The sequence below is a fragment of the Chamaea fasciata genome, unplaced genomic scaffold (genome assembly GCF_029207755.1).
Source record: "Chamaea fasciata isolate MVZ Bird 193981 ecotype frontalis unplaced genomic scaffold, bChaFas1.0.hap1 SCAF_7, whole genome shotgun sequence".
NCBI lineage: Eukaryota > Metazoa > Chordata > Aves > Passeriformes > Sylviidae > Chamaea > Chamaea fasciata.
The window spans coordinates 7,256,571-7,272,719 of NW_027094092.1; the positions used below are offsets into that span (position 1 = coordinate 7,256,571).

The window sequence follows — 16,149 nt, forward strand, 5'->3', positions numbered from 1 at the left end:
TTAATGCTGGACTTGCATTTGAAATTACCAGAATGCACTGAAACCAGGTAATTAATCTGAAACAACGAGAGGTTAAAATGTCCTTGAAACTTCCTTTGCTATGAATAAGAACCATGCGTTTCATCCCACCTGCCCCTCTCAGCCTACAAACTGTTAATTCTCCAGGCTGGTATAATTAATAATCAACTGTACCCATGGAAGGAAGTTCCCTGGAGCTGCACAGTTGTGTAATTCCTATGAAATATGGAGATTTGCTCTTGCTCCACCTCCTTTTTCTGAAGGATGAAATGTCACAGACAAAATTTCCTAATACCACGTCCAAACCTTCCAAGTTTTTCAGGCAACTGGTTGTGGTTGGGGGTGGCTGCTTTGCCCTGATTTTCTTGTCTCAAGAAGCTCCTGAGGATCACCATAATGTTTTTTAAAAGGCCTAAAGCTAAACCACTGAAAACTGAAAATTTATTTAATTATAGAAAAAGCTTTGGCAGGACTTAACAAGGAAAAGTTTTATACCTAACAGTCAAAATTTAGGGGATGTAAATTTGTGCTTCCAGCAGTATTTAGAATGTACTTGAAGGATGCTGAGTTTCTCTTGCATCTCAGGCATAGCAAAGATATGTGCTGTTTAGTTTGGTCATACTTTGGGGCTATTCATGTGGAATTTGATTAATTAGATGTCAATAAAAATTTTTTTTTCCATTTTTTGTACATTGGTCATTGGCTATAATATTGAGTTCTGAATTAAAGCATAAAAATTAATGAAAAACTGTTGTTTTGGGGTTTTTTCTCCCTCTTTTGTTGCTGTTCACTGTTTTCAAGTTTTTAATTGTAAAAGATGCTGGAGATGAAATTTTTCTCCTTAGCACTGCTGTCCTATTTTCCCCGTGATATCCCCAGGGGAATCTAACATGAGTTTAAGTAAGTCCATTTTTTCTCGACTGACAGAGCAAATGTTCAGATGCTTTAAAATTTAAAGAGTAAAAAGTAGGCATGGATAAATCAGCTCTGAAGAGGTAGGAAATTCCCATTCAAGCCAAATCATCTTCTTTTGGTATTTTTGCTTGCCTAATTCTCTTCGGTTTTGTTTGCTTCTAATTTCCCGCAAGGATGTTACATTCTGAGAGCTTGGCATTCCCAACATCCTTCACTATCTCTAAAATCTCCATGTTTCACCAGGGACTTGCCACCAGAAGGGAGAATGGTGTGTGAACTTTGCCAGTGAATGCACCTATGTGCACAGGTCCTCTTGCATGAAAATTATTTTCATGGCTGAATGTTCATTAATATTCATGAGGTAACACAGTTGCTCTGTATATATTAAAGAATATTCCCCTTTTCAAGGACATTTCTTGCTTGAAAAAGAGCTACCATAGTAAAAAAGTTTGGTAGCTGTTCAAAGTAGTTCAGGAAGTCCAACAGTGAGTTACTGAAGATATTCATGTGCACTTTCTGTTCTGTGCAGTTTGAAATGGCTTATGTGGAAAAAAATGTAGTGAGGGTCATTGTGCCTATGGGTTGACACCTTCGAGTAGTCTGAAATCCATATTCTTGTGTGGAGTAACTTGAGATTTGCTCTAAATGGCATTATTGATTCAAAGTTCGAGTCCTTTGAGGATAAAAAGAGTCCAAGATGTTTTGAGGATGACATTTTGCCGTGGTCCTAACTTCGTTGCATCCACCACGGACTCGGACCGTGGTTCTCATGTCTCCCAGTCCCTCCAGTGCCCGGGCAGAGATCGTAGCTCGGAATGGGTGTGTGAGATCCAGCCCGTGCCGTGACAGCCTGCGATGCTTTTGGGCTGCCCTGCCGAGCCGCGGCTGTCCCTGGGAGCAGGTGCGGGACGGCTGGGAAGATGTCCGGAGACGGCAGCGGCAGCAGCAGCAGCAGCAGCAGCGCAGCCAGAGCGTGCAGGACCAGCACATCCCTGCCCACATCTCTAGCCGGGATTGCCCCCAGCTCCACATCCGTGCTCCCCGCGCCCTCCGCACGCCTGTGTTGAGCCTGGCGCCTTCCATTCCTTGGGAAACCGGCGCGTCGGGAGAAGTTTCTGACGGAGCCCTTCATCCCCAGCAGCCGCAGCAGCAGCAGCGGAGCCTGTGGACAGCCGCTCCGTGCCGGGATGCGCGGGATGCTCCCGTCCAGCTGAGCGTGCTCGGGCCGCTCCCGGGGCAGCAGGGGTAAAAAAAACAACAAACCCAAGAAATGAAGTGTGCGGGGAGCGACGCTGGCTGAGGGCCGAGCTGGGACAGGTACCCGCGGCCCGCGGCGCTGCGGGGGCACGGCCGGGGCGGGGGCGCGGCCCTGGGCGGGAGCGGCCGCTGAGGGCGGCGGGCGCAGGGGGCGGCCCGGGCGGCGAGGCGGGCGCTGCCAGGGCCAGCCGGGGGGCGGCTCCCCGGACCGGCCCCCCGGGAAACGCGGCCCCGCCGAGCCCGGGCGAGCCGGAGGAGGCGGCGGCGGCGGCGGCGGTAGCAGCCGATGCCCGCGGTATCGCGGCGCTGCCCCGTCCGAGGGACCGGCGCTCTGCTCCCCTTGCAGGTGAATCGGGGCGTGAGGGGAGGGGCGGCGGCCGCGGGACCCCTGAAGGGCTCCGCCGAGCTCGGTGATGGAGTTTCGGAGGCGCATCCCCGGCCCGCGGCTGAGGCGGGAGGTTCGGCTGCTCCTTCCAGGCGAGCGGCACCTCCTGCCCCGGCTGCCGGATGGGCAGGGGGCGGTGAGGGGATAGAGGGGGGGCGGTGAGGGGATGGGCAGGTGGAGATGAGGGGATGGGGAGGGGACAGTGAAGGAATGGGGAGGGGGCGGTGAGGGGATGGAGAGGGGGCGGTGAGGGGATAGAGAGGGGGCGGTGAGGGGATGGGCAGGTGGAGATGAGGGGATGGGGAGGGGACAGTGAGGGAATGGGGAGGGGGCGGTGAGGGGATGGAGAGGGGGCGGTGTGGGGATGGGCAGGTGGAGATGAGGGGATGGAGAGGGCGCGATGAAGGGATGGGCAGGTGGCCGTGAGGGGAGGAGGGCGCGGTGGGGCCGGACGGGCCGGTGCTGATGCACCCGGCGCTCAGGGGTGGGGCGGACGGAAAGGCTGAGGGGAGCACAAGGGAGTCCCGGGTTCTTCGCACTGAGGGCAGGAAATAAGCGAGGATGTGAGGAAGGATAAATCCTCGCTCAAACGCAGAGCGAGCTCCCCTCACGCTGTTTGTAGAACTGCGAGCGGCAGGGTGAGGTAGGAGAGGGGAATATGAGTGTGGATATTGGGAAAGTGCTTCCTAAGGGCTTCCCACGGTGGTAAAAGCAGTGGGAAATTGAATCAGGCCTTGCTCTTTAACACAGGAGGAGTCATACAACCTCCCTGCAAGTGTCTGAATGCGCTGGGGAATGGATTCTTCTTCTGGAAGTTTTTACATCCTTGCTTTTTTTCTTATCTTCCCTTCCTCCTGTGGCCTTGGCTCTGTTTAAGTCCTCTCAGAATAACCTGTCTTGTTAAAGGGACTCTCTGTCAGGGGAGGGAAAAAAAAAAAAGTCTTTGGAAACAAACGCTATCTTTGTTTAAAGCTATTTGTGGATCAAGGTTGTGACTTAACTGTGAAAGAGAATGGCTCTCCCTTGCTTACATTAAAAACACAGTAACACATTAGAACAGTCCGAGTCTGGGGAGGTAACTGGGCTGAAATGCAATTCAGCAGAGTGAGACCTTAATGCAGGTTTTAGAGTATCTCAACGCTCTGGTAAATAAGTAGGTAATTAGTGGTGGGCCTTTTCTTTTTGTGTGTTATTTGAAGAAATTCTTCAGGGTAGAGGTGGTAATTGATAATATTTTTAATCTCTCCCACTTTCTTCCTGAGGCCTGTAGCTACGATCTTTAAGTCCTTTTCAACCCAGACCATTCTGTAATTCTATGATGCACAGGTTTAGATGGTAAGACAGCAAGAAAAGGCTGAAGTATGGATTCACACTTTCCAAGTTCCTGTGCTGTTTAAAAGCTGCAGCTACACTCAGTGAGCTAGAGTACCTGCTGGTAAATGTTTGGATTTGTTGCTGGATGCCACCACTTGTTCCCAGTCTCCACTTTGATGGCCCATATGATCTTACATCTATCAGAAATAAGCACTTACATAAATCAGGTATTTGCAATAATTTTGTGCAGGCAGGTACAGAAACTCCAAACTACAGAGCAGCTTTGGCATTTCTTCTCTAGGCACAGTGAGTTGGCCCAGAAGGATTAAAGTTGCAAAAAGTAGCAGCTGAATTCAGGTAGGAAGGCTTGAACACTGGCCAAAAGAAGTGTTACTCCTGCACACCTTTTCTAGGTGTCCCGCTGTGAACTAGAATTAAGAGCCCATGAAAATACATCTGAGGGAGGGGTCCTGCAGCTTTAGGAAGTGTCTGTCGGAGGAAGGCTGGGAATTGTTATGCTCCTTCCCCAGCCCAGCCAGGAACGCTCCAAAGAAAGTGAATTATGCAAGAGACTCCACGGGCTCGATCAAATGTCTGTCTTCAGTTTCACTGGCAGGCTTGAGTTTCACAGCTCCTGAGGTTGGCCTGTTCTGCTGGGTCTGGAAGAGTGTCCTCAGGGTAAGAGAACTCTGAGTTTCCAGAGAAGCCCCTCAGAGCCCCAGCGTGACATTGGTGTTCCCATCAAACTTGTTTTCCATTAATTAAAAAAGTAGGCACCCTAGATAGTGTGAACTCCTGGGTGAGGACAGTGGAGAGAAGTTATCTTCGGCCTTTTGATCCTTTCCTTTTTGTGACCTTTGCTTATTTTGTCTGTGTTAGTCATTCACGTCTCTGGCAGACCTGAAACACCTTTGCTGAAACCTGCAGGAGGATCACTGCTCTATTTTTTAACTTCTCAATCTTGTCTTAATCAAAAATGTAAATACATGCATAATGATTTGCATGTCATTAACTTCCAAAAAACACCCTCATGCTAAAATCAATGTTTTTTAAAACCCAATTTTCCTGCCTGCCTGAGAAGTTACACCTGGAATTCACTAACCACGAATTCTGAGAACATAAACTTCTTTCAGTACTGCTGTTTACTTTCTGCTTTATTTTTTGTTTTCCATTCCATCCAGGAAAGAACAATAAATTAAAAAATATGTTGACAGTGATTTTTCTAATCAGTTTCTTTCTTCAGTCTTCATACTTCAACAGAAAGTTTAAAAATTAACAAAGTCAGCTTGGTGTGTACTCACTGAACACTCATTTTGCCACCACTGAAATCATTGTGATCATTTATGAGCAGAGCTTCTAACACATTCCAGAAATTCCAGGGAAGTGTGGATGGGAGCTTGCAGATTTCCAGGAATACAGGGAAAGCAGGAGAAAATAGTGTCCTTTTGAGCTAGGCTGGCAGTGTAGCTGCCCCTGGATTTCGGTTTCCCTGGCACAGAATTGTGTAGCTGCCCCTAGATTTCGGTTTCCCTGGCACAGAGCTTTGTGTGTGAGCTGAAGGATCGGCTGGGAGTGTCTGTGTGGAGCAATCAGCAGCCCGGGATACGGCCCGGGCGCTTTGCCAGCTTTTTACAGGAGCATGTTTTTGCCTGATGTCAGAGATGCTGGGAATGAGAATTCCCGGGCTCTGGCGCGGCTGCGGAGGTGACTGTCACTGCCATCTCAGAGGGGCTGGGTGCGCGTATTTGACGGAGGAGTCGCTGCACATTTAAGGATGAGCAGATGAGGTCGAATTCCCGTTGAAAACCTAGGGCCTGGAATGTGCCTTTGCTATGCATGGCTTGCCCAGAACTCGAGGCTTGTTTTAATAGGCTGCCTTCAAGTCAGTGAGTCTGGGAGCCGGCACAGGGTTACCCTGGATCAGATGCCAGAGCGTGTAAGGGCTCTCCTTTTCTGGAAAAGCTTTGGAAACAGGATTAACAGCCGTGCTGCAAACCCCGTGTGCTGTTGGATGAGTTACTCTGTGGTTACAAACACAAATCCCTTGGGAGCAAACAGAAAGTGCCACTGCTATTCAATGTAGCAGCTTTAACATGTCCCTTCTTTCAGGAAGGAGGGGAAGACAGTGTGCAGCAGTTCTGTTGGTACAAATAAAAGATCTAAATAGCAAGATAAAATGTATGGCAAACTTTGGGTCAGCTTGAAGTTTCGGTGATATTTGGAAAAGCATTTTGGTTTCTGTGCTAGGACACAAGCAGCTCTCTGATGCCTGAGATATATTTCTCACTCAACACTGCTTCTAATGCATTTTTGTGTTAAAAGCCAAAGGTGTATGATCTCCCATGTAGGAACCAGTTTTTTTTTAGAAACAAGTTAGGACACTGTGATGAGGAGAAGCAGGAGAGGGCAGTGCCCCCGTGTTCACTCCTGAGCGTGGATTCTCCTGCTGTAGCATGTGGGGAACGTGCATTGTGCTCAGGACACTGGGAGTACCCAGGAGGATCTTGGTAGCTGTGCATGGTTGAGCAATGGGATGCCTAATGAGGGGGTGCTGAGCTGTGCAGTCAGCATTGTGCCAGCACCACCTCACAGGCACCAGAGACTGTCACTGCCTCCACAATCCAGTAAAATAGGCCAGTGGCTCTGCTCCATCCCCAGGGCCAAAAGGCACAGCTCCCTCCCACATGCTGAGCTCACTCCTCTCCAGAACAGAGTGGGACTGACCAGGCTGGCTGAGTCCAGAAAACGAGTGGGACTGACCAGTCTGGTTGTGTCCAGATAAAGAGTTGGACTGACCAGGCTGGCTCCTTCCAAAACAGAGTGGGAGTGACCAGACTCACTATCAGAAATGGAGCCTTTAAATTCGCAGATTTGGATTCTAAGTATCGTTGATCTGGGTTTTGGTAGCACCATTACACTTCACCTTGTACACCAGCTCATCACTGCAATTTCAGAAGCACAGTGCATGAGTGCTTTTGTTTAATTAAACTTTACTGACAAAATACCAGCAGTGACAAAGTGAGAGAATTGTAGTGAAGATGCTGTTGGAAATGCACCTCTGGGACTAATCCTGTCAATTACAGAGGATGTTTACTCTGTCTGAGTAAATTTTGAAAGTTAGAAAAGCAGTTACTTAAATTCTGAAGCAGTGAAACCAGCATCTTAAGCTTTAAATTTAAAGTTCAATCAGCAGAGTGTAACAGAGAACACATTCAATAGTCCTTAATCTGATGTCTTATCGAGATATTACTCCTTCAATTTGCATTATCACTTCAATATAAATATTTCAAATCATCCAACCACTCCACGGTAATGAATTTTACCTGGGGATGTGAGAAGAGACTTTGCAACTTGAATAGTTTGAATTCTGCAGATAATACTTCACGTTGCTGTGTCTGGTAGGGAGATCTGTTCCTGGGTCATTTCTCATAGCTGGTGGTAGCAGCTGGAAAGAAGCCCAGCTGGAGTACCGGGGAAAAATGTAGGGGAGGAAAAGGAAGAAAGAGATCAGATATTAAAGAAAAAGAGAAGTAGAGATGGAGAGAAATGACCAAGAGTTATTCATAAACAGGGAAAAAGTGTTTGCAGTGGAAAAGGCAACAAGTATTAGAAAATGTCCTTTAAATGCCACATATTTAATCCTGCTGGTAAAAGAATCTCTGTTTCTAGTGGAAAACTGATGTCTCTGTTTCTCAACCATGTAACAAATATAAAATGCTTTCCCAAATTTAGCTTTCCTCCAAATACAACCTTTTGGCTTCCTGCATTTCTGATTGAATTGGTGTTCTTTTTCTTCATTAAGTTGTAAAAGTCACAGTTAACTTTGCCCCTGAATATCTCTGATGTTGCCTTAGGTGTAAAAGATTCTTCCCTTCTTGGGGAATATTTTAAAAGTCTTGTCTCAGAATATTTCACTGAGAAAGCTGGACCTATGTCTTAGTATCTTGAGGTATCACTGATGGTGTGTTTATACACCAGCTCCAACCTAATTTTTTGTAGGAGAAGGGAATTCAGATGACCTTTCCCCTGATGAGGAACATCTGTGTGAATTACTCAATTCAGCCTTGCCCCTGATGAGTCACAGCTGTGTGATAAAAGGGAGTGGGTTAGCTGGTGAGAGGCGATTGTAAAGGTACTTTGAAGAAGGGGAAAATGAGGGAATCATCATGAAGAAGAAGAAGAAGGATCCTGGGCAGAGAGAATCCCTGCTGTGAGGCCAGTCTGGGTCTGCAGTCAGAGCTGTTGTTGGAACCTGCAGTCACAGCCTAGCTGGGAAAAGCCTGCAGTCACAGTTTGCAAACTAATCCCTGCAGTCAGAGTTCAGCAGGAAATAACCAGCAGTCAGAGGCTGCAAGGGAAACCTCCAGCAGGAGCTTGCTGCAGCCAGAGTCAGTGGATGGTTGGAGTCAGGATGGCTGAGCTGCGAAGAGGAATAAACCAGGGCCCTTTCCATGCTGTGATAAACAAGAAGTCTGTGTCTCAGCTCATTTCTACCCTCTAACACGAGGGCTGCTGCAATAATTTTTTAACCCAAATCTTCAATTAAACAAGGCATGCAATGAAAGAATTTGAAATAAGACTTTTCTGGGTACAAGGAGAAACTTTAGTGATGAGAAAAGCCTGAGCACAGATCCCATGAAACCAATATTAAATGAGAGCTGATGGCAGAAACTGTGATGTGCAGTGGCCTGGTATTGAATTATGTTGTTGATGTTCCTCATATATTTTGAAAGCAGCTTTTCCAGGGAAAGAGAGTGATGTGGATAGGGTGTGTCACTGGGAACCATGCTGAGTTTTGGTTAAGTCATCTTTTGGTTAAAATTGATGTGTACCCACACTTTCCCATCTCCCTGCTATTTTCAAATGTTTTACTGTCACATGGAGATGTTTTTCAATTGATCAAAATCGAGTGCACTGAGTTCCTCTGCCACAGAACATTCCCACCTGGGTCTTTCCCACTGCCACGCTGCAGGTGGGGAGCAATGGGACACCTGCCCCTACCAGTCACCTCCTCTCTGGATCTGATAAAAAATGAAGTGTATTAAAGCCTGTGCCACTGGGCAGCCTCTGGATTACTCCCAGGGCAAGTCCTTACAGCTTAGATATTTCCAGAAATAGTAAGTTTTAACCTGGCAGGTGCGTGGCCTGTGGAAATCTTCCAGCAGATCTTTCAGACCAGCTGCTCTGCTCTCGGAGCCTCCCAGAGCATGGTGTTGCTGGAGCAAGCTCAGCAATTTGGCCCCTTAATTTAGTCTGGCGTGTGTTGATGTCTGTGGCCATTGCTCCTGACAGCAGACTCTGAAGCAACTCTGAAGGACCCTGGCTCTATGAAAACATCCTGCCTTCTGAGATGATCTCTATCCAATTAGACAACATTCTTGTAGGACAGGACTGTAGCACATTGCTATGAGTTTTGTTTCTGTGCATTACTTTAATGATGCTGCGATCAGTGCAGTGGGCTGGACAATTTCTGTCTTCTGCAGGAAATACTGGGATATTTCTGAAGCATGGTACAGCCTGAAAAACAAGCCAGGTCATGCCCATTCCTCCTGCTGTTGACCTACCCTTTGTTACCTTCTTCGGGTCAGACCTGGCAAAGATGAAAAGTTTCAAGTGGAATGGCAGATTTTTGGTAGACAGGCTTGTCACCCTGTCTGCTGCAGGTTATGAGGATGTAATTCCTATTAGGACAAGCACGGTGTGCCAACTGTGGGTTCCTGAGGGAGGGAATGGAGCTGTTCTTCTTGCCATCATCATCTCTCTGAAATGGGCCTGAAAGCTGCTTGGGAAGTCAGCAATTCACAGAAATGTAATGCTTTCCCTGCTTCTTGCTTCCAGCCCTGTTTCAGCCCCTTGGATCCATTCTCTCCCCATTGGAAGGCACCATCCCATCAGGAAAGAGGGGCAGGCTTGTCCTCGTGGGTGCCTTTGGAACCGCTCTGCTCGTGGGTACAGAGGTGAGGTCACAGGGGGGGACAGAGGCATCTCACAGGGGGGAAAAGCCATTTCAGAGTCAGCACTGCATACCCCTCCTGGCCTTTCACCCCACAGGACTTGTCTCACACCTGTGAATGCTGGTTTTTCCCTTTTCTGCAAAACTGAGCTGAACTCACCATTTTTCATGTGTTATAGGAGGCAAACATGGCATCAGCATAGTGTTTACCTGATAGTAAAGATCACCTTAAATGAATATTTGAAAATGTTACCAGGAGTAGCTTAACTTCTGGCAAATTCTGCCTTTTTCCTCTGACCTTTGCACTTGTACAGTCAGGTCTGAAAAGTGTGTTACTGTGAATGCCACTTCGCCTGTCAGTCAGGGAAACCAAACATGCAGGATAAAGCCAAGTGAAATTTTTATAATTCAGAACCCAGGGAAAACATTTGAGGAACGAAAGTGTTTGTTTTCCCTACTTGGAGGTCCTCAGCTGGTGTCAGCAGCTCTGCTGAAGTTGGTCATTTATGCCAGTATTCAGACTTCAGAACTGCAAGTGTTAATGCAGAGAGATGCCCTTAAATGCCACATGGAAGAAAATATGTCAAGGTCCCTAAAAGATTCATACCAGAGAAAAGCAGTCCAAGGCAGTATTTTGCTTTTTTTCTTCTTCCTCTTTTTTCTGTTCCCTCCCTATGATATCCCAATAACACTGTATTCCCCGTTTTTCTCCTGAGGAGAGTGATATTTCCCACACAGCTGTGTGATGTCAGTGCAGTGCCTGATATCCCATGGAGCTGGACCATGGGGCTCTGTTTCCTTGTTTTCCAGGGGATTATATTTTTGATCCCAAATGTCTGTATGTCACGGTGTTGGTGATACACAGACATTTGGTGCTTTTGCACTTCCACTTCTATGGAGGATGTGATCCTCATTTTTAATGAGTTCCCGAAATAGGCACCTTCTTGTGTTTCAAAGCACAAAAGAGAAAAAGGAGCCTTTTTCAAAGTTCAGCTGAAAACTTAAACGTTTCCTTGAAATTTTCTCTCCTGTGGTATTCCACCTATTTGATATGATTTTCTCTTTTGTCAACAAAGCTGGGCTAAGACTTTGGGGATTGCTCTGAAACTTTCCTCCGGTGAGACTTCAGATTGACAAAGAGGGTATAAAACTTCTTGAAATTAAACTCATCAAATTATGTATTGCTCCCTTTTTTGCAAAGCTCTCTTACTTGCCAAACCAGATGGGACTAAATACAGTGCAAATTATGCTGAGGCAGCAGTTTGGCTCTCAGTAACACCTTTTTTATTGAATTTTTTTGGTACAGTTTGCTCGTGCTAGTGACTTTTATTCAGAGTGGCAGAATATTGTGTAGTACAAAATGACGTGTGCAGTAGTGTATTCATTTAATTGATATTTATTGATACTAAGAGTGTATAATTTTTAACCTAAACTGAAAATAATATCCTACTGAGATCTTCAGATAGCAACATTTCCTTACTGGTCAGCTGGAAGTGTGAAATGGTCCTGTGAAGTGTAATCTAAATAAAAACTTTTCATAATTTATGCTCCATATTAGTGTAATCATTAACCCAAGCCTTGCTCCACAATGCTGTTGCAATTGCTGTTTTTATTTGTTTCCTTCCTAGCTCTCTTAGCACTTGGCTGCAGCTGAATTGTTTATGAAATTGCTGTTCAGTATTTCAGCTTCTCTGCAGTCTGTCAACTTCTGCTTTGAAAATTACTTTGTCTCTTTTTAAAATTAAAAACCTGCTTGACCTACATGGTAGCTTTTGCTTTTCAGTTTGAAATCTGGATTTTAAAAAATTTTCTTTCCTTTTTGTTTTTGTAAACAGTTTATTCTATTGTAATCTCTCAGTAAGTAATTATTTATGATAAATTTTATTATGACAAAAAGTAATTTAAGTTAGGCTTTAGTTTGTTGTACCCACAGCACTAACACGCACTTTGTCCCAAGGAAAAAAAACCCAACCCACTTTAACTGCTGTTTATAAAGCAGTTTATAAAGTGCAATCAATATGAGTGAAAATTGTCCTTTTTTTTATTTTTTTAAAGTCTATACTGGATGAGTACCTGATGCTTAAGGAAAGACTTTCCCAATAGGACAGGTATGCTGCAATTTCATGAAGGTGGTGGATTGAGTTGGGAACCACTGTTCATTGGTCTCTACATCATGAGAGATGTAATCTGTAGTTGAAATTTTGGTTTAAAATTTGGTTTAGAACAAAGGACGTTTTTGCACAGTGGATGCCGTACTGTGCGGGCTTTGCAGAATGTGACTACAAAGACACAGCTTTTAATAAGGCTGAGAGTCTTCTTGGAACAAGGCAAAAAGATTCCCACTGCTGTTCTCTGAGCAGGGCTGAGGTAAGCCCAGACCACTGCACCCAAGTGCTGCTGAACTGGGAGTGTGTCCTCCTCAGCCTTGCTCTGCTCAGTGTGGGGGGAAAACAGCACAGCTGGCAACAAAGCACTGCCAGCACAATGGGTGTTGGAAGGCTCTTAGGGATTGGGCTTTATTAGGGGAAAAGAGAAATGGATTTTTAAAATACATTTTCTCTCTATGAAATGATGTCTTGATAGATGCCAGGTTTTCAGAGCTTCTGGAAACTCCAAAAATTAACTTCAGTGCATTATGGGGAAACTTGGTGAGCTCTTAATTGAAAATATTGCATCTCAGGTGGGACCTCTACTGATAAGGTTTTGTTCTAATCTGTTCAAAATACTGTTTGCAAATTGAACAATGGATAATGAGCGGGAATATCCAGTTTGCTGATTGTGCTGCTAATAGGTTATTAACAGCTGATCCTGTTTGCACTGAGGGATGCTACATGTTTCAGGTTGCTTCCTGTTGTGTTTGGCAGAATTAATGAGGCACAGGAGGTGCTCATGCGATTTGTCCTCTGAAGGATCTCCCCCAGTTTGTCTGGCATTGGTAATGCCATCAGGATGCCAAGAGGAAAAATATAAAGCTATGGCTGGTAGGAGCTGAGGTGCTCTGGAGATGCAGCCACTCACACCACACTGCTGTCCAGACAGGGAAAGGGTAGGGCCAGGGCCTGAGTTTCATATATTTATACCATGATTTAATATCTTTGTTCTTTACTTCTTCCCAATATCCCAGTTATTCCTGTGAATGCAGCAAGGAAAACTGACACTTGCACAACACTGTCTTTCTGGATTGGACTAAACAGCTCCATTTCCAATTCTGTGTGTTTGGAATTGGCTTTGCCCAATTCACTTCATGTGTCATTTTGTGTTAATCAACTTCCTATTCAAATTGCCTTTTCCTTGCCCAGTCATCTCTCTCCTGCTGCTCCCTGTTGCCAGCTTCTCCCTTCAGACTTCTTGCAAACCTTGCTGAAAGTTAAGCTGGAAATGCTCAGTGTGATGTCAGTTTTGCTATTTGCTGCAGCTCCACAGACAACTCCTGGTTCCTTCCCTGTAGGAAATAGGACCCAGAGCTGTTCTTTGGAGGCAGAGCACTCGTGGGAATCCCCCAGGATAGCTCAGGATGGTCGGGCTGCTAGGATCTTACTCTGGATTATTGCCAATAATGGCTTTTGCAGCTATTCTGTGCTCCCTGCTGTTCTTTCTTTCTTACACATAACCAGGAAAGCATTCTCTGTCACCTGGAGATTAAAGAATTGCTTAATGGAAGCCTTACACATCTTTCAGCAAATGAGTGTTTTTGTATTTCACACATGCATGTGCTCTTTGAAGTTGCAAGGACTTTCTTTTACTTTTTTTCTGTAGTGCACCTTGTAATTGTGTCTCAGGTCAGGGTGACATGGGGCACATTAGTTTTACTTTGTTCCTGACAGACACACACCCTGTCTTTTCCGGGCAAGGAGGGGAAGGGCTGTTTCTCTCTGAGGTTGCATTTGAATAAAAACACTCTGTTTCTTAAGGTAATGATCACTCAGAGGCTGCAGCTACTCCATGTATATTGAATATTTGAATTCACTTAGCAGGCTGCATGGCCATATATTGCTTAGGGGCATATTAACATTTATTTTTTCAGGTTGGAAGCTCAGTTCTCCAAACAGCAATCTCCATATTTGTGTAGCTGCTCTGTAATAGCTGAGTGTCTCTTTGTAGGTGTGTATGACTTCTTCAATACCTGATTTTTGGGACATAAATTTTCTTAGTATTATATTATTTCATAGTTCTTATGGGGCTAAACAAACAACTTTGTGGATAACAAAACTAAGTCACAAGGGCAAGACTGACTATCCTGTACCAGGGAAGGGAACAAACTAAATAGAAGAAACACATGACTGAAGACAAAGTGACCCATATTTGAAAGCGAGAGAAAAATACATGTGCTTTAATTTCGTTTACACTTGGTGTACTCTAGGCAGTGCCAAGTTTGTGTAAATGAAAGACCTTAAGTTACATTGATACAATAAGTGGGGGTGCAGTGCTAAATTAACCCCTTGTGGAAAGAATAGGTGGTGTTCTGTGCAGTAGATTCTTACTGGAAAATCCAAACAAATAAATTGATGCCTGGCAGAACTCTGCTGCAATGTGTTATGTGAGCAAGGAGTTTGTATCTGTGGCTCAGATGCTCTGTTGATGTGAGTGGATGGACTTTCCCTCTTGTGATTCAGAGAGTGGACAGTGTTCTTCACTTCTCCCCAGAGCCCAAGGCAGCAGACCTTAAATTCCGCACTTCGATTCAGCACCCAGAGCCAGTCCAACAAACAGCCTCAGTGCAGGGGGAAGCCAGGGCAGGGCTGACACTGGTGCCCAGCTCATCTTACAGCACTGGGGATGTCACAGCAGCACAGGTGACACTCTCAGGGGGATGATGTGCTCACTGAGGGGCAGTCGGCACGGCACAGCCGTGTCTCATGGCTGCTCCACTGGAGACAGCTGGAGCCAAGTCTCCTTTACGTGAAATGTCAGGAGCTTCCTTCTTGGGGGTTTCTTTTCCAGATGTAATTCTCCTGTAATGAGCATTTCAGTGTGTTCTCAGCAAAAGTAAATAAGCGTTGCATAATTTGCTTGATTGGCGTGGGTTTTATTGGTCCAGCTTGAGCTCTCCATTGAGATTTGGGTACATCTGTCAGTTTTATTCTCTTTTTTTCCCCGTCCCTTTATAAGGGATGTATTTGCCTGGGAGCAGTGACTTCCCTGGGGATGGTGGGCTGTTAAGAAGACTCAAAATTTATACCTGGTTGTTTTAAACCAAGATGTTATCTTAATGCATTGCTTGCATGTGGCTGTCCAAAATGCTTATGAATTTCTGAGTTGTGAGAGCCTTTATATTTTTCCATTTGTTGTGCTTCTGGTTTCCTTGAACTTTGGTTGTTGCTATCTCTGCTCCTGAGCGAAAGAAGACAATCCTATCTCAGCTTGGACTGGATTAGGGGGTCCATGTCCAGATCTTGTTGATCTGGGAGAAGCTGAACAACCTGTATTCTGACAAGCAACCTACACAATTTTTGTGTGTGATTTTCCCCTTTTTTAGACTTGTTTTGCTTGTAATTTTCTCCATGGAGAGCCCATGAACCATGAGCTTAATTAGCCCTGATGAATATCTTGAGATCGCATGGCTGCAGCTCTTAACCTTTGTGGCTTGTTATGTGCATGGTGGTTTCCTTGCTAGACCTTCATCAAATTTTAGATTAGCACAGATGTTTTCTTTATTATTGAGATGGCTGTCATAGTAGTTTTAGTAAGAACAGGAGGGATTGATACACTTACTTGAAAATTATTCAAAATATTGCACTTTGAAGTGCAATATATTGCAGTTCAGCTTGCATTTCTCTTTCACCTAAATACTGCTAGTGATATAAACTGCTTTTTTAACCCAATACCCCCAAAACTAACAATCCTGTCCACTTTCACCAACCTGAATGTGTTGCCAGGAAAATGAACAGGATGGGGCTGGCTTGACCTGTGTCTTCCAGTGGAGTTGCAGGCAACACCTGGCAGCTGAATAATTCATTTGTGAGCAGGTCACCAGGGCTGTCCTTGCACAGGTCAGTCACAACTCTGGGCTCTCTCCCTTTCATTTCTCCATCTTTCACCTCTCCCCACTTAGCATAACTCAGCCAGCAAAGTTAATAGATTCCCATCTTTCACTAAAATCACTGTCTTGAAGGGGATGATAAAGAAGCATAGGCTGTGGCTGCCCTTGGTGATTTGTGATTTATAACCGAGGGGAGAGAATCTCCCTCCTGTTGTCACAGCAGTGACAAGTGTTGCCACAATGCAGCAGTGATTGTTTAGATGGGACACGTAAATGAAACAGAGCCATCTGGACTGCTAAAAACACAGCAAACACAGAATTCTGCTA

At 45.3% G+C, this 16,149-nt stretch overlaps 1 protein-coding gene across 6 annotated transcripts in view; it reads left to right on the forward strand.

The window, feature by feature from the left end:
* The first annotated feature begins 2,521 nt into the window (after positions 1–2,521).
* The window catches only part of SHANK2 (SH3 and multiple ankyrin repeat domains 2), a 282,608-nt gene continuing 268,980 nt past the window's right edge, over positions 2,522–16,149 (forward strand). For 5 of the 6 annotated variants that reach the window (XM_066187431.1, XM_066187424.1, XM_066187428.1 and 2 more), the window contains exons 1-2: positions 8,000–9,006; positions 9,728–9,846. The gene's annotated coding sequence lies outside the window, so the exon portion shown is untranslated. Of the gene's footprint in view, positions 2,537–7,999; positions 9,007–9,727; positions 9,847–16,149 lie in introns of those variants that run through there. The other variant, XM_066187426.1, reaches the window with a different exon arrangement.